This window comes from Dendrobates tinctorius, unplaced genomic scaffold, assembly GCF_039654945.1.
Source record: "Dendrobates tinctorius isolate UK_male_01 unplaced genomic scaffold, ASM3965494v1 ptg000036l, whole genome shotgun sequence".
NCBI classification, from domain to species: Eukaryota; Metazoa; Chordata; class Amphibia; order Anura; family Dendrobatidae; genus Dendrobates; species Dendrobates tinctorius.
The window spans coordinates 37,256,673-37,279,729 of NW_027361704.1; positions in this window are offsets into that span (position 1 = coordinate 37,256,673).

Below are 23,057 nucleotides of genomic sequence, written 5' to 3' on the forward strand. Positions count from 1 at the left end.
AAAAGGTGTATAGAGGACTGGGGAGAAATGGAATCTCTCTACAGACTTCAGGACACGGTTGTATTCTGTCAGGCCCTGTGTATTTTACACCTCAATGAAACAAGCTGATTCTGGATGGTGTAAAAAGGTTTATAGAGGACTGGGGAGAAATGGAATCTCTCTACAGACTTCAGGAAACTGTTGTATTCTGTCAGGCTCCATGTATTTTACACGTCAAAGTAACAAGCTGATTCTGGATGGTGTAAAAAGGTTTATAGAGGGCTGGGGAGAAATGGAATCTCTCTACAGACTTCATGACACAGTTGTATTCTGTCAGGCCCTGTGTATTTTACACCTCAAAGTAACAGGCTGATTCTGAATGGTGTAAAAGAGGTGTATAGAGGACTGGGGAGAAATGGAATCTCTCTATAGACTTCAGGACACAGATGGATTCTTTCAGACCCTGTGTATTTTACACCTCAAAGTAACAGGCTGATTCTGGATGGTGTAAAAGAGGTGTATAAATGACTGGGGAGAAATGGAATCTCTCTACAGACTTCAGGACACAGTTGGATTCTGTCAGGCTCTATTTATTTTACACCTCAAAGTAACAGGCTGATTCTGGATGGTGTAAAAAAGGTGTATTGAGGAGTCGGGAGAAATGGAATCTCTCTACAGACTTCAGGACACAGTTGTATTCTGTCAGGCCCTGTGTATTTTACACCTCAAAGTAACAGGCTGATTCTGGATGGTGTAAAAAAGGTTTATAGAGGACTTGGGAGAAATGGAATCTCTCTACAGACTTCAGGACACAGTTGGATTCTGTCAGGCCCTGTGAATTTTACACCTCAAAGTAACAGGCTGATTCTGGATGGTGTAAAAAAGGTGTATGGAGGACTGGGGAGAAATGGAATCTCTCTACAGACTTCATGACACAGTTGTATTTTGCCAGGCCCTGTGTATATTACACCTCAAAGTAACAGGCTGATACTGGATGGTTTAAAAAAAGGTGTATAGAGGACTGGGGAGAAATGGAATCTCTCTACAGACTTCAGGACACGGTTGTATTCTGTCAGGCCCTGTGTATTTTACACCTCAATGAAACAAGCTGATTCTGGATGGTGTAAAAAGGTTTATAGAGGACTGGGGAGAAATGGAATCTCTCTACAGACTTCAGGAAACTGTTGTATTCTGTCAGGCTCCATGTATTTTACACGTCAAAGTAACAAGCTGATTCTGGATGGTGTAAAAAGGTTTATAGAGGGCTGGGGAGAAATGGAATCTCTCTACAGACTTCATGACACAGTTGTATTCTGTCAGGCCCTGTGTATTTTACTCCTCAAAGTAACAGGCTGATTCTGAATGGTGTAAAAGAGGTGTATAGAGGACTGGGGAGAAATGGAATCTATCTATAGACTTCAGGACACAGTTGGATTCTGTCAGACCCTGTGTATTTTACACCTCAAAGAAACAGGCTGATTCTGGATGGTGTAAAAGAGGTGTATAGAGAATTGGGGAGAAATGGAATATCTCTACTGACTTCAGGACACAGTTGTATTCTGTCAGGCCCTGTGTATATTACACCTCAAAGTAACAGGCTGATTCTGGATGGTGTAGAAAAGTTGTATAGAGGACTGGGGAGAAATGGAATCTCTCTACAGACTTCAGGACACAGCTGTATTCTGTCAGGCCCTGTGTATTTTACACCTCAAAGTAACAGGCTGATTCTGGATGGTGTAAAAGAGGTGTATAGAGGACTGGGGAGAAATGGAATCTCTCTGCAGACATCATGACACAGTTGGATTCTGTCAGGCCCTGTGTATTTTACACCTCAAAGTAACAGGCTGATTCTGGATGGTGTAGAAAAGGTGAATAGAGGACTGGGGAGAAATGGAATCTCTCTACAGACTTCAGGACACAGCTGTATTCTGTCAGGCCCTGTGTATTTTACACCTCAAAGTAATAGGCTGAATCTGGATGGTGTAAAAGAGGTGTATAGAGGACTGCGGAGAAATGGAATCTATCTACAGACATTATAACACAGTTGTATTCTGTCAGGCCCTGTGTATATTACACCTCAAAGTACCTGGCTGATTCTGGATGGTGTAAAAGAGGTGTACAGAGGACTGGGGAGAAAAGGAATCTCTCTATAGACTTCAGGACACAGTTGGATTCTGTCAGACCGTGTGTATTTTTCACCTCAAAGTAACAGGCTGATTCTGGATGGTGTAAAAGAGGTGTATAAAGGACTGGGGAGAAATGGAATCTCTCTACAGACTTCACGACACAGTTGGATTCTGTCAGGTCCTGTGAATTTTACACCTCAAAGTAACAGGCTGATTCTGGATGGTGTAAAAGAGGTGTATACAGGACTGGTGAGAAATGGAATCTCTCTGAAGACTTCAGGACACAGTTGAATTTTGTCAGGCTCTGTGTATTTTACACCTCAAAGTAACAGGCTGATACTGGATGGTGTAAAAAAGGTGTATAGAGGACTGGGGAGAAATGGAATCTCTCTGCAGACTTCAGGACATAGTTGGACTCTGTCAGGGTCTGTGTATTTTACACCTCAAAGTAACAGGCGGGATCTGGATGGTGTAAAAAGGTGTATGGAGGACTGGGAAGAAAAGGAATCTCTCTACAAACTTCAGGACACAGTTGTATTCTGTCAGGCCCTGTGTATATTACACCTCAAAGTAACATGCTGATTCTGGATGGTGTAAAAAGGTGTATAGAGGACTGGGGAGAAATGGAATCTCTCTACAGACTTCAGGACACAGTTGAATTCTGTCAGGCCCTGTGTATATTACACCTCAAAGAAACAGGTTGGTTCAGGATGGTGTAAAAAAGTAGTATAGAGGACTGGGGACAAAATGAATCAATCTACAGACTTCAGGACACAGTTGTATTCTGTCAGGCCCTGTGTATTTTACACCTCAAAGTAACAGGCTGATTATGGATTGTGTAAAAAAGGATTATAGAGGACTGGGGAGAAATGGAATCTCTCTACAGACTTCAGGAAACTGTTGTATTCTGTCAGGATCTGTGTATTTTACACCTCAAAGTAACAAGCTGATTCTGGATGGTGTAAAAAGGTTTATAGACTGGGGAGAAATGGAATCTTTCTACAGACTTCAGGACGCAGTTGTATTCTATCAGGCCCTGTGTATATTACACCTCAAAGTTACAGGCTGATACTGGATGGTTTAAAAAAAGGTGTATAGAGGACTGGGGAGAAATGGAATCTCTCTACAGACTTCAGGACACGGTTGTATTCTGTCAGGCCCTGTGTATTTTACACCTCAATGAAACAAGCTGATTCTGGATGGTGTAAAAAGGTTTATAGAGGACTGGGGAGAAATGGAATCTCTCTACAGACTTCAGGAAACTGTTGTATTCTGTCAGGCTCCATGTATTTTACACGTCAAAGTAACAAGCTCATTCTGGATGGTGTAAAAAGGTTTATAGAGGGCTGGGGAGAAATTGAATCTCTCTACAGACTTCATGACACAGTTGTATTCTGTCAGGCCCTGTGTATTTTACACCTCAAAGTAACAGGCTGATTCTGAATGGTGTAAAAGAGGTGTATAGAGGACTGGGGAGAAATGGAATCTATCTATAGACTTCAGGACACAGTTGGATTCTGTCAGACCCTGTGTATTTTACACCTCAAAGAAACAGGCTGATTCTGGATGGTGTAAAAGAGGTGTATAGAGAATTGGGGAGAAATGGAATATCTCTACTGACTTCAGGACACAGTTGTATTCTGTCAGGCCCTGTGTATATTACACCTCAAAGTAACAGGCTGATTCTGGATGGTGTAGAAAAGTTGTATAGAGGACTGGGGAGAAATGGAATCTCTCTACAGACTTCAGGACACAGCTGTATTCTGTCAGGCCCTGTGTATTTTACACCTCAAAGTAACAGACTGATTCTGGATGGTGTAAAAGAGGTGTATAGAGGACTGGGGAGAAATGGAATCTCTCTACAGACATCATGACACAGTTGGATTCTGTCAGGCCCTGTGTATTTTACACCTCAAAGTAACAGGCTGATTCTGGATGGTGTAAAAGAGGTGTATAGAGAACTGGAGAGAAATGTAATATCTCTACAGACTTCAGGACACAGTTGTATTCTGTCAGGCCCTGTGTATATTACACTTCAAAGTAACAGGCTGATTCTGGATGGTGTAGAAAAGGTGTATGGAGGACTGGGGAGAAATGGAATCTCTCTACAGACTTCAGGACACAGCTGTATTCTGTCAGGCCCTGTGTATTTTACACCTCAAAGTAACAGGCTGAATCTGGATGGTGTAAAAGAGGTGTATAGAGGACTGCGGAGAAATGGAATCTATCTACAGACATTATGACACAGTTGTATTCTGTCAGGCCCTGTGTATATTACACCTCAAAGTACCTGGCTGATTCTGGATGGTGTAAAAGAGGTGTATAGAGGACTGGGGAGAAAAGGAATCTCTCTATAGACTTCAGGACACAGTTGTATTCTGTCAGGCCCTGTGTATTTTTCACCTCAAAGTAACAGGCTGATTCTGGATGGTGTAAAAGAGGTGTATAAAGGACTGGGGAGAAATGGAATCTCTCTACAGACTTCAGGACACAGTTGGATTCTGTCAGGTCCTGTGAATTTTACACCTCAAAGTAACAGGCTGATTCTGGATGGTGTAAAAGAGGTGTATACAGGACTGGTGAGAAATGGAATCTCTCTAAAGACTTCAGGACACAGTTGAATTTTGTCAGGCTCTGTGTATTTTACACCTCAAAGTAACAGGCTGATACTGGATGGTGTAAAAAGGTGTATAGAGGACTGGGGAGAAATGGAATCTCTCTGCAGACTTCAGGACACAGTTGGATTCTGTCAGGCCCTGTGTATTTTACACCTCAAAGTAAAGGGCGGATTCTGGATGGTGTAAAAAGGTGTATGGAGGACTGGGGAGAAAAGGAATCTCTCTACAAACTTCAGGACACAGTTGTATTCTGTCAAGCCCTGTGTATATTACACTTCAAAGTAACATGCTGATTCTGGATGGTGTAGAAAAGGTTTATAGAGGACTGGGGAGAAATGGAATCTCTCTACAGACTTCAGGACACAGCTGTATTTTGTCAGGCCCTGTGGATTTTACACCTCAAAGTAACAGGCTAATTCTGGATGGTGTAAAAGAGGTGTATAGAGGACTGGGGAGAAATGGAATCTATCTACAGACATCATGACACAGTTGGATTCTGTCAGGCCCTGTGTATTTTACACCTCAAAGTAACAGGCTGATTCTGGATGGTGTAATAGAGGTTTATAGAGAACTGGGGAGAAATGGAATCTCTCTACAGACTTCAGGACACAGTTGTATTCTGTCAGGCCCTGTGTATATTACACGTCAAAGTAGCAGGCTGATTCTGGATGGTGTAGAAAAGGTGTATAGAGGACTGGGGAGAAATGCAATCTCTCTAAATACTTCAGGAAACAGCTGTATTCTGTCAGGCCCTGTGTATTTTACACCTCAAAGTAACAGGCTGATTCTGGATGGTGTAAAAGATGAGTATAGAGGACTGGGGAGAAATGGAATCTATCTACAGACATCATGACACAGTTATATTCTGTCAGGCCCTGTGTATATTACACCTCAAAGTAACAGGCTGATTCTGGATGGTGTAAAAGAGGTGTATAGAGGACTGGGGAGAAATGGAATCTCTCTATAGACTTCAGGACACAGATGGATTCTTTCAGACCCTGTGTATTTTACACCTCAAAGTAACAGGCTGATTCTGGATGGTGTAAAAGAGGTGTATAAATGACTGGGGAGAAATGGAATCTCTCTACAGACTTCAGGACACAGTTGGATTCTGTCAGGCTCTATTTATTTTACACCTCAAAGTAACAGGCTGATTCTGGATGGTGTAAAAAAGGTGTATTGAGGAGTCGGGAGAAATGGAATCTCTCTACAGACTTCAGGACACAGTTGTATTCTGTCAGGCCCTGTGTATTTTACACCTCAAAGTAACAGGCTGATTCTGGATGGTGTAAAAAAGGTTTATAGAGGACTTGGGAGAAATGGAATCTCTCTACAGACTTCAGGACACAGTTGGATTCTGTCAGGCCCTGTGAATTTTACACCTCAAAGTAACAGGCTGATTCTGGATGGTGTAAAAAAGGTGTATGGAGGACTGGGGAGAAATGGAATCTCTCTACAGACTTCATGACACAGTTGTATTGTGCCAGGCCCTGTGTATATTACACCTCAAAGTAACAGGCTGATACTGGATGGTTTAAAAAAAGGTGTATAGAGGACTGGGGAGAAATGGAATCTCTCTACAGACTTCAGGACACGGTTGTATTCTGTCAGGCCCTGTGTATTTTACACCTCAATGAAACAAGCTGATTCTGGATGGTGTAAAAAGGTTTATAGAGGACTGGGGAGAAATGGAATCTCTCTACAGACTTCAGGAAATTGTTGTATTCTGTCAGGCTCCATGTATTTTACACGTCAAAGTAACAAGCTGATTCTGGATGGTGTAAAAAGGTTTATAGAGGGCTGGGGAGAAATGGAATCTCTCTACAGACTTCATGACACAGTTGTATTCTGTCAGGCCCTGTGTATTTTACACCTCAAAGTAACAGGCTGATTCTGAATGGTGTAAAAGAGGTGTATAGAGGACTGGGGAGAAATGGAATCTATCTATAGACTTCAGGACACAGTTGGATTCTGTCAGACCCTGTGTATTTTACACCTCAAAGAAACAAGCTGATTCTGGATGATGTAAAAGAGGTGTATAGAGGACTGCGGAGAAATGGAATCTATCTACAGACATTATGACACAGTTGTATTCTGTCAGGCCCTGTGTATATTACACCTCAAAGTACCTGGCTGATTCTGGATGGTGTAAAAGAGGTGTATAGAGGACTGGGGAGAAAAGGAATCTCTCTATAGACTTCAGGACACAGTTGGATTCTGTCAGACCGTGTGTATTTTTCACCTCAAAGTAACAGGCTGATTCTGGATGGTGTAAAAGAGGTGTATAAAGGACTGGGGAGAAATGGAATCTCTCTACAGACTTCAGGACACAGTTGGATTCTTTCAGGTCCTGTGAATTTTACACCTCAAAGTAACAGGCTGATTCTGGATGGTGTAAAAGAGGTGTATACAGGACTGGTGAGAAATGGAATCTCTCAAAAGACTTCAGGACACAGTTGAATTTTGTCAGGCTCTGTGTATTTTACACCTCAAAGTAACAGGCTGATACTGGATGGTGTAAAAAAGGTGTATAGAGGACTGGGGAGAAATGGAATCTCTCTGCAGACTTCAGGACATAGTTGGATTCTGTCAGGCCCTGTGTATTTTACACCTCAAAGTAACAGGCGGGATCTGGATGGTGTAAAAAGGTGTATGGAGGACTGGGAAGAAAAGGAATCTCTCTACAAACTTCAGGACACAGTTGTATTCTGTCAGGCCCTGTGTATATTACACCTCAAAGTAACATGCTGATTCTGGATGGTGTAAAAAGGTGTATAGAGGACTGGGGAGAAATGGAATCTCTCTACAGACTTCAGGACACAGTTGAATTCTGTCAGGCCCTGTGTATATTACACCTCAAAGTAACAGGTTGGTTCAGGATGGTGTAAAAAAAGTAGTATAGAGGACTGGGGACAAAATGAATCAATCTACAGACTTCAGGACACAGTTGTATTCTGTCAGGCCCTGTGTATTTTACACCTCAAAGTAACAGGCTGATTATGGATTGTGTAAAAAAGGATTATAGAGGACTGGGGAGAAATGGAATCTCTCTACAGACTTCAGGAAACTGTTGTATTCTGTCAGGATCTGTGGATTTTACACCTCAAAGTAACAAGCTGATTCTGGATGGTGTAAAAAGGTTTATAGACTGGGGAGAAATGGAATCTTTCTACAGACTTCAGGACGCAGTTGCATTCTATCAGGCCCTGTGTATTTTACACCTCATAGTAACAGGCTGATTCTGGATGGTGTAAAAGAGGTGTATAGAGGACTGTGGAGAAATGGAATCTCTCTATAGACTTCAGGACACAGTTGGATTCTGTCAGACCCTGTGTATTTTACACCTCAAAGTTACAGGCTGATTCTGGACGGTGTAAAAGAGGTGTATAGAGGACTGGGGAGAAATGGAATCTCTCTACAGACTTCAGGACACAGTTGTATTCTGTCAGGCCCTGTGTATTTTACACCTCAAAGTAACAGGCTGATTCTGGATGGTGTAAAAGAGGTGCATAGAGAATTGGGGAGAAATGGAATCTCTCTACAGACTTCAGGACACAGTTGTATTCTGTCAGGCCCTGTGTATATTACACCTCAAAGTAACAGGCTGATTCTGGATGGTGTAAAAGAGGATTATAGAGAACTGGGGAGAAATGGAATCTCTCTACAGACTTCAGGACTCAGTTGTATTTTGTCAGGCCCTGTGTATATTACACCTCAAAGTAGCAGGCTGATTCTGGATGGTGTAGAAAAGGTGTATAGAGGACTGGGGAGAAATGGAATCTCTCTACAGACTTCAGGACACAGCTATAATCTGTCAGGCCCTGTGTATTTTACACCTCAAAGTAACAGGCTGATTCTGGATGGTGTAAAAGATGTGTATAGAGGACTGGGGAGAAATGGAATCTATCTACAGACATCATGACACAGTTGTATTCTGTCAGGCCCTGTGTATATTACACCTCAAAGTAACAGGCTGATTCTGGATGGTGTAAAAGAGGTGTATAGAGGACTGGGGAGAAATGGAATCTCTCTATAGACTTCAGGACACAGATGGATTCTTTCAGACCCTGTGTATTTTACACCTCAAAGTAACAGGCTGATTCTGGATGGTGTAAAAGAGGTGTATAAATGACTTGGGAGAAATGGAATCTCTCTACAGACTTCAGGACACAGTTGGATTCTGTCAGGCTCTATTTATTTTACACCTCAAAGTAACAGGCTGATTCTGGATGGTGTAAAAAAGGTGTATTGAGGAGACGGGAGAAATGGAATCTCTCTACAGACTTCAGGACACAGTTGTATTCTGTCAGGCCCTGTGTATTTTACACCTCAAAGTAACAGGCTGATTCTGGATGGTGTAAAAAAGGTTTATAGAGGACTTGGGAGAAATGGAATCTCTCTACAGACTTCAGGAAACTGTTGTATTCTGTCAGGCTCCATGTATTTTACACGTCAAAGTAACAAGCTGGTTCTGGATGGTATAAAAAGGTTTATAGAGGACTGGGGAGAAATGTAATCTCTATACAGACTTCAGGACACAGTTGTATTCTGTCAGGCCCTGTGTATTTTACACCTCAAAGTAACAGACTGATTCTGAATGGTGTAAAAGAGGTGTTCAGAGGACTGGGGAGAAATGGAATCTATCTATAGACTTCAGGACACAGTTGGATTCTGCCAGACCCTGTGTATTTTACACCTCAAAGAAACAGGCTGATTCTGGATGGTGTAAAAGAGGTGTATAGAGAATTGGGGAGAAATGGAATATCTCTACTGACTTCAGGACACAGTTGTATTCTGTCAGGCCCTCTGTATATTACACCTCAAAGTAACAGGCTGATTCTGGATGGTGTAGAAAAGTTGTATAGAGGACTGGGGAGAAATGGAATCTCTCTACAGACTTCAGGACACAGCTGTATTCTGTCAGGCCCTGTGTATTTTACACCTCAAAGTAACAGGCTGATTCTGGATGATGCAAAAGAGGTGTATAGAGGACTGGGGAGAAATGGAATCTCTCTACAGACATCAAGACACAGTTGGATTCTGTCAGGCCCTGTGTATTTTACACCTCAAAGTAACAGGCTGATTCTGGATGGTGTAAAAGAGGTGTATAGAGAACTGGGGAGAAATGGAATATATCTACAGACTTCAGGACACAGTTGTATTCTGTCAGGCCCTGTGTATATTACACTTCAAAGTAACAGGCTGATTCTGGATGGTGTAGAAAAGGTGTATAGAGGACTGGGGAGAAATGGAATCTCTCTACAGACTTCAGGACACAGCTGTATTCTGTCAGGCCCTGTGTATTTTAAACCTCAAAGTAACAGGCTGAATCTGGATGGTGTAAAAGAGGTGTATAGAGGACTGCGGAGAAATGGAATCTATCTACAGACATTATGACACAGTTGTATTCTGTCAGGCCCTGTGTATATTACACCTCAAAGTACCTGGCTGATTCTGGATGGTGTAAAAGAGGTGTATAGAGGACTGGGGAGAAAAGGAATCTCTCTATAGACTTCAGGACACAGTTGGATTCTGTCAGACCGTGTGTATTTTTCACCTCAAAGTAACAGGCTGATTCTGGATGGTGTAAAAGAGGTGTATAAAGGACTGGGGAGAAATGGAATCTCTCTACAGACTTCAGGACACAGTTGGATTCTGTCAGGTCCTGTGAATTTTACACCTCAAAGTAACAGGCTGATTCTGGATGGTGTGAAAGAGGTGTATACAGGACTGGTGAGAAATGGAATCTCTCTAAAGACTTCAGGACACAGTTCAATTTTGTCAGGCTCTGTGTATTTTACACCTCAAAGTAACAGGCTGATACTGGATGGTGTAAAAAAGGTGTATAGAGGACTGGGGAGAAATGGAATCTCTCTGCAGACTTCAGGACACAGTTGGATTCTGTCAGGCCCTGTGTATATTACACCTCAAAGTAACATGCTATTTCTGGATGGTGTAAAATAGGTGTATAGAGGACTGTGGAGAAATGGAATCTCTCTATAGACTTCAGGACACAGTTGGATTCTGTCAGACCCTGTGTATTTTACACCTCAAAGTTACAGGCTGATTCTGGATGGTGTAAAAGAGGTGTATAGAGGACTTGGGAGATATGGAATCTCTCTACAGACTTCAGGACACAGTTGTATTCTGTCAGGCCCTGTGTATTTTACACCTCAAAGTAACAGGCTGATTCTGGATGGTGTAAAAGATGTGTATAGAGAATTGGGGAGAAATGGAATCTCTCTACAGACTTCAGGACACAGTTGTATTCTGTCAGGCCCTGTGTATATTACACCTCAAAGTAACAGGCTGATTCTGGAGGGTGTAGAAAAGGGGTATAGAGGACTTGGGAGAAATGGAATCTCTCTACAGACTTCAGGACACAGCTGTATTCTGTCAGGCCATGTGTATTTTACACCTCAAAGTAACATGCTGATTCTGGATGGTGTAAAAGAGGTGTATAGAGGACTGGGGAGAAATGGAATCTATCTACAGACATCATGACACAGTTGGATTCTGTCAGGCCCTGTGTATTTTACACCTCAAAGTAACAGGCTGATTCTGGATGGTGTAAAAGAGGATTATAGAGAACTGGGGAGAAATGGAATCTCTCTACAGACTTCAGGACACAGTTGTATTTTGTCAGGCCCTGTGTATAATACACCTCAAAGTAGCAGGCTGATTCTGGATGGTGTAGAAAAGGTGTATAGAGGACTGGGGAGAAATGGAATCTCTCTACAGACTTCAGGACACAGCTGTAATCTGTCAGGCCCTGTGTATTTTACACCTCAAAGTAAAAGGCTGATTCTGGATGGCGTAAAAGATGTGTATAGAGGACTGGGGAGAAATGGAATCTCTATAGACTTCAGGACACAGATGGATTCTTTCAGACCCTGTGTATTTTACACCTCAAAGTAACAGGCTGATTCTGGATGGTGTAAAAGAGGTGTATAGAGAACTGGGGAGAAATGGAATCTCTCTACAGACTTCAGGACACAGTTGGATTCTGTCAGGTCCTGTGAATTTTACACCTCAAAGTAACAGGCTGATTCTGGATGGTGTGAAAGAGGTGTATACAGGACTGGTGAGAAATGGAATCTCTCTAAAGACTTCAGGACACAGTTGTATTCTGTCAGGCCCTGTGTATTTTACACCTCTAAGTAACAAGCTGATTATGGATGGTGTAAAAAAGGTTTATAGAGGACTGGGGAGAAATGGAATCTCTCTACAGACTTCAGGACACAGTTGTATTCTGTCAGGTCCTGTGTATTTTACACCTCAAAGTAACAGGCTGATTCTGGATGGTGTAAAAGAGGTGTATAGAGGACTGAGGAGAAATGGAATCTCTCTATAGACTTTAGGACACAGTTGGATTCTGTCAGACCCTGTGTATTTTACACCTCAAAGTTACAGGCTGATTCTGGATGGTGTAAAAGAGGTGTATAGAGGACTGGGGAGAAATGGAATCTCTCTACAGACTTCAGGACACAGTTGTATTCTGTCAGGCCCTGTGTATTTTACACCTCAAAGTAACAGGCTGATTCTGGATGGTGTAGAAAAGGTGTATAGAGGACTGGGGAGAAATGGAATCTCTCTACAGACTTCAGGACACAGCTGTATTCTGTCAGGCCCTGTGTATTTTACACCTCAAAGTAACATGCTGTTTCTGGATGGTGTAAAAGAGGTGTATAGAGGACTGGGGAGAAATGGAATCTATCTACAGACATCATGACACAGTTGGATTCTGTCAGGCCCTGTGTATTTTACACCTCAAAGTAACAGGATGATTATGGATGGTGTAAAAAAGGTTTATAGAGGACTGGGGAGAAATGGAATCTCTCTACAGACTTCAGGACACAGTTGTATTCTGTCAGGTCCTGTGTATTTTACACCTCAAAGTAACAGGCTGATTCTGGATGGTGTAAAAAGGTGTATAGAGGACTGGGGAGAAATGGAATCTCTCTACAGACTTCAGGACACGGTTGTATTCTGTCAGGCCCTGTGTATTTTACACCTCAAAGAAACAAGCTGATTCTGGATGGTGTAAAAGAGGTGTATAGGGAACTGGTGAGAAATGGAATCTCTCTACAGACTTCAGGACACAGTTGTATTCTGTCAGGTCCTGTGTATTTTACACCTCAAAGTAACAGGCTGATTCTGGATAGTGTAAAAAGGTGTAAAGAGGACTGGGGAGAAATGGAATCTCTCTACAGACTTCAATACATGGTTGTATTCTGTCAGGCCCTGTGTATTTTACACCTCAAAGAAACAAGCTGATTCTGGATGGTGTAAAAAGGTTTATAGAGGACTAGGGAGAAATGAAATCTCTCTACAGTCTTCAGGAAACTGTTGTATTCTGTCAGGCTCCGTGTATTTTACACCACAAAGTAACAAGCTGATTCTGGATGGTGTAAAAAGGTTTATAGAGGACTGGGGAGAAATGGAATCTCTCTACAGACATCAGGACACAGTTGTTTTCTGTCAGGCCCTGTGTATTTTACACCTCAAAGTAACAGGCTGATTCTGAATGGTGTAAAAGAGGTGTATAGAGGACTGGGGAGAAATGGAATCTATCTATAGACTTCAGGACACAGTTGGATTCTGTTAGACCCTGTGTATTTTACACCTCAAAGTAACAGGCTGATTCTGGATGGTGTAAAAGAGGTGTATAGAGGACTGGGGAGAAATGTAATCTCTCTACAGACTTCAGGACACAGTTGTATTCTGTCAGGCCCTGTGTATTTTACACCTCAAAGTAACAGGCTGATTCTGGATGGTGTAAAAGAAGTGTATAGAGAATTGGGGAGAAATGGAATATCTCTACTGACTTCAGGACACAGTTGTATTCTGTTAGACCCTGTGTATATTACACCTCAAAGTAACAGGCTGATTCTGGATGGTGTAGAAAAGGTGTATAGAGGACTGGGGAGAAATGGAATCTCTCTACAGACTTCAGGACACAGTTGTATTCTGTCAGGCCCTGTGTATATTACACCTCAAAGTAACAGGCTGATTCTGGATGGTGTAAAAGAGGTGTATAGAGGACTGGGGAGAAATGGAATCTATCTACAGACATCATGACACAGTTGGATTCTGTCAGGCCCTGTGTATTTTACACCTCAAAGTAACAGGCTGATTCTGGATGGTGTAATAGAGGTGTATAGAGAACTGGGGAGAAATGGAATCTCTCTACAGACTTCAGGACACAGTTGTATTCTGTCAGGCCCTGTGTATATTACACATCAAACTAACAGGCTGATTCTGGATAGTGTAGAAAAGGTGTATAGAGGACTGGGGAGAAATGGAATCTCTCTACAGACTTCAGGACACAGCTGTATTCTGTCAGGCCCTGTGTATTTTACACCTCAAAGTAACAGGCTGAATCTGGATGGTGTAAAAGAGGTGTATAGAGGAATGGGGAGAAGTGGTATCTATCTACAGACATCATGACACAGATGTATTCTTTCAGGCCCTGTGTATATTACAACTCAAAGTAACAGGCTGATTCTGGATGGTGTAAAAGAGGTGTATAGAGGACTGGGGAGAAATGGAATCTCTCTATAGACTTCAGGACACAGATGGATTCTTTCAGACCCTGTGTATTTTACACATCAAAGTAACAGGCTGATTCTGGATGGTGTAAAAGAGGTGTATAAATGACTGGGGAGAAATGGAATCTCTCTACAGACTTCAGGACACAGTTGGATTCTGTCAGGCTCTATTTATTTTACTCCTCAAAGAAACAGGCTGATTCTGGATGGTGTAAAAAAGGTGTATTGAGGAGTCGGGAGAAATGGAATCTCTCTACAGACTTCAGGACACAGTTGTATTCTGTCAGGCCCTGTGTATTTTACACCTCAAAGTAACAGGCTGATTCTGGATGGTGTAAAAGACGTGTATATAGGACTGGGGAGAAATGGAATCTCTTTACAGACTTCAGGACACAGTTGAATTCTGTCAGGCTCTGTGTATTTTACACTTCAAAGTAACAGGCTGATTCTGGATGGTGTAAAAAAGGTGTATGGAGGACTGGGGAGAAATGGAATATCTCTACTGACTTCAGGACACAGTTGTATTCTGTTAGGCCCTGTGTATATTACACCTCAAAGTAACAGGCTGATTCTGGATGGTGTAGAAAAGGTGTATAGAGGACTGGGGAGAAATGGAATCTCTCTACAGACTTCAGGACACAGTTGTATTCTGTCAGGCCCTGTGTATATTACACCTCAAAGTAACAGGCTGATTCTGGATGGTGTAAAAGAGGTGTATAGAGGACTGGGGAGAAATGGAATCTATCTACAGACATCATGACACAGTTGGATTCTGTCAGGCCCTGTGTATTTTACACCTCAAAGTAACAGGCTGATTCTGGATGGTGTAATAGAGGTGTATAGAGAACTGGGGAGAAATGGAATCTCTCTACAGACTTCAGGACACAGTTGTATTCTGTCAGGCCCTGTGTATATTACACATCAAACTAACAGGCTGATTCTGGATAGTGTAGAAAAGGTGTATAGAGGACTGGGGAGAAATGGAATCTCTCTACAGACTTCAGGACACAGCTGTATTCTGTCAGGCCCTGTGTATTTTACACCTCAAAGTAACAGGCTGAATCTGGATGGTGTAAAAGAGGTGTATAGAGGAATGGGGAGAAGTGGTATCTATCTACAGACATCATGACACAGATGTATTCTTTCAGGCCCTGTGTATATTACAACTCAAAGTAACAGGCTGATTCTGGATGGTGTAAAAGAGGTGTATAGAGGACTGGGGAGAAATGGAATCTCTCTATAGACTTCAGGACACAGATGGATTCTTTCAGACCCTGTGTATTTTACACCTCAAAGTAACAGGCTGATTCTGGATGGTGTAAAAGAGGTGTATAAATGACTGGGGAGAAATGGAATCTCTCTACAGACTTCAGGACACAGTTGGATTCTGTCAGGCTCTATTTATTTTACTCCTCAAAGAAACAGGCTGATTCTGGATGGTGTAAAAAAGGTGTATTGAGGAGTCGGGAGAAATGGAATCTCTCTACAGACTTCAGGACACAGTTGTATTCTGTCAGGCCCTGTGTATTTTACACCTCAAAGTAACAGGCTGATTCTGGATGGTGTAAAAGACGTGTATATAGGACTGGGGAGAAATGGAATCTCTTTACAGACTTCAGGACACAGTTGAATTCTTTCAGGCTCTGTGTATTTTACACTTCAAAGTAACAGGCTGATTCTGGATGGTATAAAAAAGGTGTATGGAGGACTGGGGAGAAATGGAATCTCTCTACAGACTTCAGGACACAGTTGTATTCTGTCAGGTACTGTGTATTTTACACCTCAAAGTAACAGGCTGATTCTGGATGGTGTAAAAGAGGTGTATAGAGAACTGGGGAGAAATGGAATCTCTATACAGACTTCAGGACACAGTTGTATTCTGTCAGGCCCTGTGTATATTACACCTCAAAGTAACAGGCTGATTCTGGATGGTGTAGAAAAGGTGTATAGAGGACTGGGGAGAAAAGGAATCTATCTATAGACTTCAGGACACAGTTGGATTCTGTCAGACCGTGTGTATTTTTCACCTCAAAGTAACAGGCTGATTCTGGATGGTGTAAAAGAGGTGTATAAAGGACTGGGGAGAAATGGAATCTCTCTACAGACTTCAGGACACAGTTGGATTCTGTCAGGTCCTGTGAATTTTACACCTCAATGTAACAGGTTGATTCTGGATGGTGTAAAAGAGGTGTATACAGGACTGGTGAGAAATGGAATCTCTCTAAAGACTTCAGGACACAGTTGAATTTTGTCAGGCTCTGTGTATTTTACACCTCAAAGTAACAGGCTGATACTGGATGGTGTAAAAAAGGTGTATAGAGGACTGGGGAGAAATGGAATCTCTCTGCAGACTTCAGGACACAGTTAGATTCTGTCAGGCCCTGTGTATTTTACACCTCAAAGTAACAGGCGGATTCTGGATGGTGTAAAAAGGTGTATGGAGGACTGGGGAGAAAAGGAATCTCTCTACAAACTTCAGGACACAGTTGTATTCTGTCAGGCCCTGTGTATATTACACCTCAAAGTAACATGCTGATTCTGGATGGTGTAAAAAGGTGTATAGAGGACTGGGGAGAAATGGAATCTCTCTACAGACTTCAGGACACAGTTGATTTCTGTCAGGCCCTGTGTATATTACACCTCAAAGTAACAGGTTGATTCAGGATGGTGTAAAAAAAGTAGTATAGAGGACTGGGGACAAAATGAATCAATCTACAGACTTCAGGACACAGTTGTATTCTGTCAGGCCCTGTGTATTTTACACCTCAAAGTAACAGGCTGATTATGGATTGTGTAAAAAAGGTTTATATAGGACTGGGGAGAAATGGAATCTCTCTACAGACTTCAGGAAACTGTTGTATTCTGTCAGGCTCTGTGTATTTTACACCTCAAAGTAACAAGCTGATTCTGGATGGTGTAAAAAGGTTTATAGACTGGGGAGAAATGGAATCTTTCTACAGACTTCAGGACGCAGTTGTATTCTGTCAGGCCCTGTGTATTTTACACCTCATAGTAACAGGCTGATTCTGGATGGTGTAAAAGAGGTGTATAGAGGACTGTGGAGAAATGGAATCTCTCTACAGACTTCAGTACACAGTTGTATTCTGTCAGGCCCTGTGTATATTACACCTCAAAGTAACAGGCTGATTCTGGATGGTGTAGAAAAGGTGTATAGAGGACTGGGGAGAAATGGAATCTCTCTACAGACTTCAGGACACAGCTGTATTCTGTCAGGCCCTGTGTATTTTACACCTCAAAGTAACATGCTGATTCTGGATGGTGTAAAAGAGGTGTATAGAGGACTGGGGAGAAATGGAATCTATCTACAGACATCATGACACAGTTGGATTCTGTCAGGCCCTGTGTATTTTACACCTCAAAGTAACAGGCTGATTCTGGATGGTGTAAAAGAGGATTATAGAGAACTGGGAAGAAATGGAATCTCTCTACAGACTTCAGGACACAGTTGTATTTTGTCAGGCCCTGTGTATATTACACCTCAAAGTAGCAGGCTGATTCTGGATGGTGTAGAAAAGGTGTATAGAGGACTGGGGAGAAATGGAATCTCTCTACAGACTTCAGGACACAGCTGTAATCTGTCAGGCCCTGTGTATTTTACAACTCAAAGTAAAAGGCTGATTCTGGATGGCTTAAAAGAAGTGTATAGAGGACTGGGGAGAAATGGAATCTCTATAGACTTCAGGACACAGATGGATTCTTTCAGACCCTGTGTATTTTACACCTCAAAGTAATAGGCTGATTCTGGATGGTGTAAAAGAGGTGTATAAATGACTGGGGAGAAATGGAATCTCTCTACAGACTTCAGGACACAGTTGGATTCTGTCAGGCCCTATTTATTTTACACCTCAAAGTAACAGGCTGATTCTGGATGGTGTAAAAAAGGTGTATTGAGGAGTCGGGAGAAATGGAATCTCTGTACAGACTTCAGGACACAGTTGTATTCTGTCAGGCCCTGTGTATTTTACACCTCAAAGTAACAGGCTGATTCTGGATGGTGTAAAAAAGGTTTATAGAGGACTTGGGAGAAATGGAATCTCTCTACAGACTTCAGGACACAGTTATATTCTGTCAGGCCCTGTGAATTTTACACCTCAAAGTAACAGGCTGATTCTGGATGGTGTAAAAGAGGTGTATATAGGACTGGGGAGAAATGGAATCTCTTTACAGACTTCAGGACACAGTTAAATTCTGTCAGGCTCTGTGTACTTTACACCTCAAAGTAACAGGCTGATTCTGGATGGTGTAAAAAAGGTGCATAGATGACTGGGGAGAAATGGAATCTCTCTACAGACTTCTGGACACAGTTGGATTCTGTCAGGTCCTGTGTATTTTACACCTCAAAGTAACAGGCTGATTCTGGATGGTGTAAAAAGGTGTATAGAGGACTGGGGAGAAATGGAATCACTCTACAGACTTCAGGACACAGTTGTATTCTGTCAGGCCCTGTGTATTTTACACCTCAAAGTAACAGGCTGATACTGGATGGTGTAAAAAAAGGTGTATAGAGGACTGGGGACAAAATGAATCAATCTACAGACTTCAGGACACAGTTGTATTCTGTCAGGCCCTGTGTATTTTACACCTCAAAGTAACAGGCTGATTATGGATGGTGTAAAAAAGGTTTATAGAGGACTGGGGAGAAATGGAATCTATCTACAGACATCATGACACAGTTGTATTCTGTCAGACCCTGTGTATATTACACCTCAAAGTAACAGGCTGATTCTGGATGGTGTAAAAGAGGTGTATAGAGGACTGGGGAGAAATGGAATCTCTCTATAGACTTCAGGACACAGATGGATTCTTTCATACCCTGTGTATTTTACACCTCAAAGTGACAGGCTGATTCTGGATGGTGTAAAAGAGGTGTATAAATAACTGGGGAGAAATGGAATCTTTCTACAGACTTCAGGACACAGTTGGATTCTGTCAGGCTCTATTTATTTTACACCTCAAAGTAACAGGCTGATTCTGGATGGTTTAAAAAAGGTGTATTGAGGAGTCGGGAGAAATGGAATCTCTCTACAGACTTCAGGACACAGTTGTATTCTGTCAGGCCCTTTGTATTTTACACCTCAAAGTAACAGGCTGATTCTGGATGGTTTAAAAAAGGTTTATAGAGGACTTGGGAGAAATGGAATCTCTCTACAGACTTCAGGACACAGTTGGATTCTGTCAGGCCCTGTGAATTTTACACCTCAAAGTAACAGGCTGACTCTGGATGGTGTAAAAGAGGTGTATATAGGACTGGGGAGAAATGGAATCTCTTTACAGACTTCAGGACACAGTTGAATTCTGTCAGGCTCTGTGTATTTTACACCTCAAAGTAACAGACTGATTCTGGATGGTGTAAAAAAGGTGTATAGAGGACTGGGGAGAAATGGAATCTCTCTACAGACTTCAGGACACAGTTGGATTCTGTCAGGCCCTGTGTATTTTACACCTCAAAGTAACAGGCTGATTCTGGATGGTGTAAAAAAGGTGTATAGAGGACTGGGGAGAAATGGAATATATCTATAGACTTCAGGACACAGTTGGATTCTGTTAGACCCTGTGTATTTTACACCTCAAAGTAACAGGCTGATTCTGGATGGTGTAAAAGAGGTGTATAGAGGACTGGGGAGAAATGGAATCTCTATAGACTTCAGGACACAGATGGATTCTTTCAGACGCTGTGTATTTTACACCTCAAAGTAACAGGCTGATTCTGGATGGTGTAAAAGAGGTGTATAAATGACTGGGGAGAAATGGAATCTCTCTACAGACTTCAGGACACAGTTGGATTCTGTCAGGCTCTATTTATTTTACACCTCAAAGTAACAGGCTGATTCTGGATGGTTTAAAAAAGGTGTATTGAGGAGTCGGGAGAAATGGAATCTCTCTACAGACTTCAGGACACAGTTGTATTCTGTCAGGCCCTGTGTATTTTACACCTCAAAGTAACAGGCTGATTCTGGATGGTTTAAAAAAGGTTTATAGAGGACTTGGGAGAAATGGAATCTCTCTACAGACTTCAGGACACAGTTGGATTCTGTCAGGCCCTGTGAATTTTACACCTCAAAGTAACAGGCTGACTCTGGATGGTGTAAAAGAGGTGTATATAGGACTGGGGAGAAATGGAATCTCTTTACAGACTTCAGGACACAGTTGAATTCTGTCAGGCTCTGTATATTTTACACCTCAAAGTAACAGGCTGATTCTGGATGGTGTAAAAAAGGTGTATAGAGGACTGGGGAGAAATGGAATCTCTCTACAGACTTCAGGACACAGTTGGATTCTGTCAGTCCCTGTGTATTTTACACCTCAAAGTAACAGGCTGATTCTGGATGGTGTAAAAAAGGTGTATAGAGGACTGGGGAGAAATGGAATCTATCTATAGACTTCAGGACACAGTTGGATTCTGTTAGACCCTGTGTATTTTACACTTCAAAGTAACAGGCTGATTCTGGATGGTGTAAAAGAGGTGTATAGAGGACTGGGGAGAAATGGAATCTCTCTACAGACTTCAGGACACAGTTGTATTCTGTCAGGCCCTGTGTATTTTATACCTCAAAGTAACAGGCTGATTCTGGATGGTGTAAAAGAGGTGTATAGAGAATTGGGGAGAAATGGAATATCTCTACTGACTTAAGGACACAGTTGTATTCTGTCAGGCCCTGTGTATATTACAACTCAAAGTAACAGGCTGATTCTGGATGGTGTAGAAAAGGTGTATAGAGGACTGGGGAGAAATGGAATCTCTCTAGAGACTTCAGGACACAGCTGTATTCTGTCAGGCCCTGTGTATTTTACACCTCAAAGTAACAGGCTGATTCTGGATGGAGTAAAAGAGGTGTATAGAAAACTGGGGAGAAATGGAATCTCTCTACACACTTCAGGACACAGTTGTATTCTGTCAGGCCCTGTGTATATTACACATCAAAGTAACAGGCTGATTCTGGATGGTGTAGAAAAGGTGTATAGAGGACTGGGGAGAAATGGAATCTCTCTACAGACTTCAGGACACAGCTGTATTCTGTCAGGCCCTGTGTATTTTACACCTCCAAAAAACAGGCTGATTCTGGATGGTGTTAAAGAGGTGTATAGAGGACTGGGGAGAAATGGAATCTATCTACAGACATCATGACACAGTTGGATTCTGTCAGGCCCTGTGTATTTTACACCTCAAAGTAACAGGCCGATTCAGGATGGTGTAAATGAGGTGTATAGAGAACTGTGGAGAAATGGAATCTCTCTACAGACTTCAGGACACAGTTGTATTCTGTCAGGCCCTGTGTATATTACACATCAAAGTAACAGGCTGATTCTGGATGGTGTAGAAAAGGTGTATAGAGGACTGGGGAGAAATGGAATCTCTCTACAGACTTCAGGACACAGTTGGATTCTGTCAGGCCCTATTTATTTTACACCTCAAAGTAACAGGCTGATTCTGGATGGTGTAAAAAAGGTGTATTGAGGAGTCGGGAGAAATGGAATCTCTGTACAGACTTCAGGACACAGTTGTATTCTGTCAGGCCCTGTGTATTTTACACCTCAAAGTAACAGGCTGATTCTGGATGGTGTAAAAAAGGTTTATAGAGGACTTGGGAGAAATGGAATCTCTCTACAGACTTCAGGACACAGTTGGATTCTGTCAGGCCCTGTGAATTTTACACCTCAAAGTAATAGGCTGATTCTGGATGGTGTAAAAGAGGTGTATATAGGACTGGGGAGAAATGGAATCTCTTTACAGACTTCAGGACACAGTTAAATTCTGTCAGGCTCTGTGTACTTTACACCTCAAAGTAACAGGCTGATTCTGAATGGTGTAAAAAAGGTGCATAGATGACTGGGGAGAAATGGAATTTCTCTACAGACTTCTGGACACAGTTGGATTCTGTCAGGCCCTGTGTATTTTACACCTCAAAGTAACAGGCTGATTCTGGATGGTGTAAAAAAGGTGTATGGAGGACTGGGGAGAAATGGAATCTCTCTATAGACTTCAGGACACAGTTGTATTCTGTCAGGTCCTGTGTATTTTACACCTCAAAGTAACAGGCTGATTCTGGATGGTGTAAAAAGGTGTATAGAGGATTGGGGAGAAATGGAATCACTCTACAGACTTCAGGACACAGTTGTATTCTGTCAGGCCCTGTGTATTTTACACCTCAAAGTAACAGGCTGATACTGGATGGTGTAAAAAAAGGTGTATAGAGGACTGGGGACAAAATGAATCAATCTACAGACTTCAGGACACAGTTGTATTCTGTCAGGCCCTGTGTATTTTACACCTCAAAGTAACAGGCTGATTATGGATGGTGTAAAAAAGGTTTATAGAGGACTGGGGAGAAATGGAATCTATCTACAGACATCATGACACAGTTGTATTCTGTCAGACCCTGTGTATATTACACCTCAAAGTAACAGGCTGATTCTGGATGGTGTAAAAGAGGTGTATAGAGGACTGGGGAGAAATGGAATCTCTCTATAGACTTCAGGACACAGATGGATTCTTTCAGACCCTGTGTATTTTACACCTCAAAGTGACAGGCTGATTCTGGATGGTGTAAAAGAGGTGTATAAATGACTGGGGAGAAATGGAATCTCTCTACAGACTTCAGGACACAGTTGGATTCTGTCAGGCTCTATTTATTTTACACCTCAAAGTAACAGGCTGATTCTGGATGGTTTAAAAAAGGTGTATTGAGGAGTCGGGAGAAATGGAATCTCTCTACAGACTTCAGGACACAGTTGTATTCTGTCAGGCCCTGTGTATTTTACAC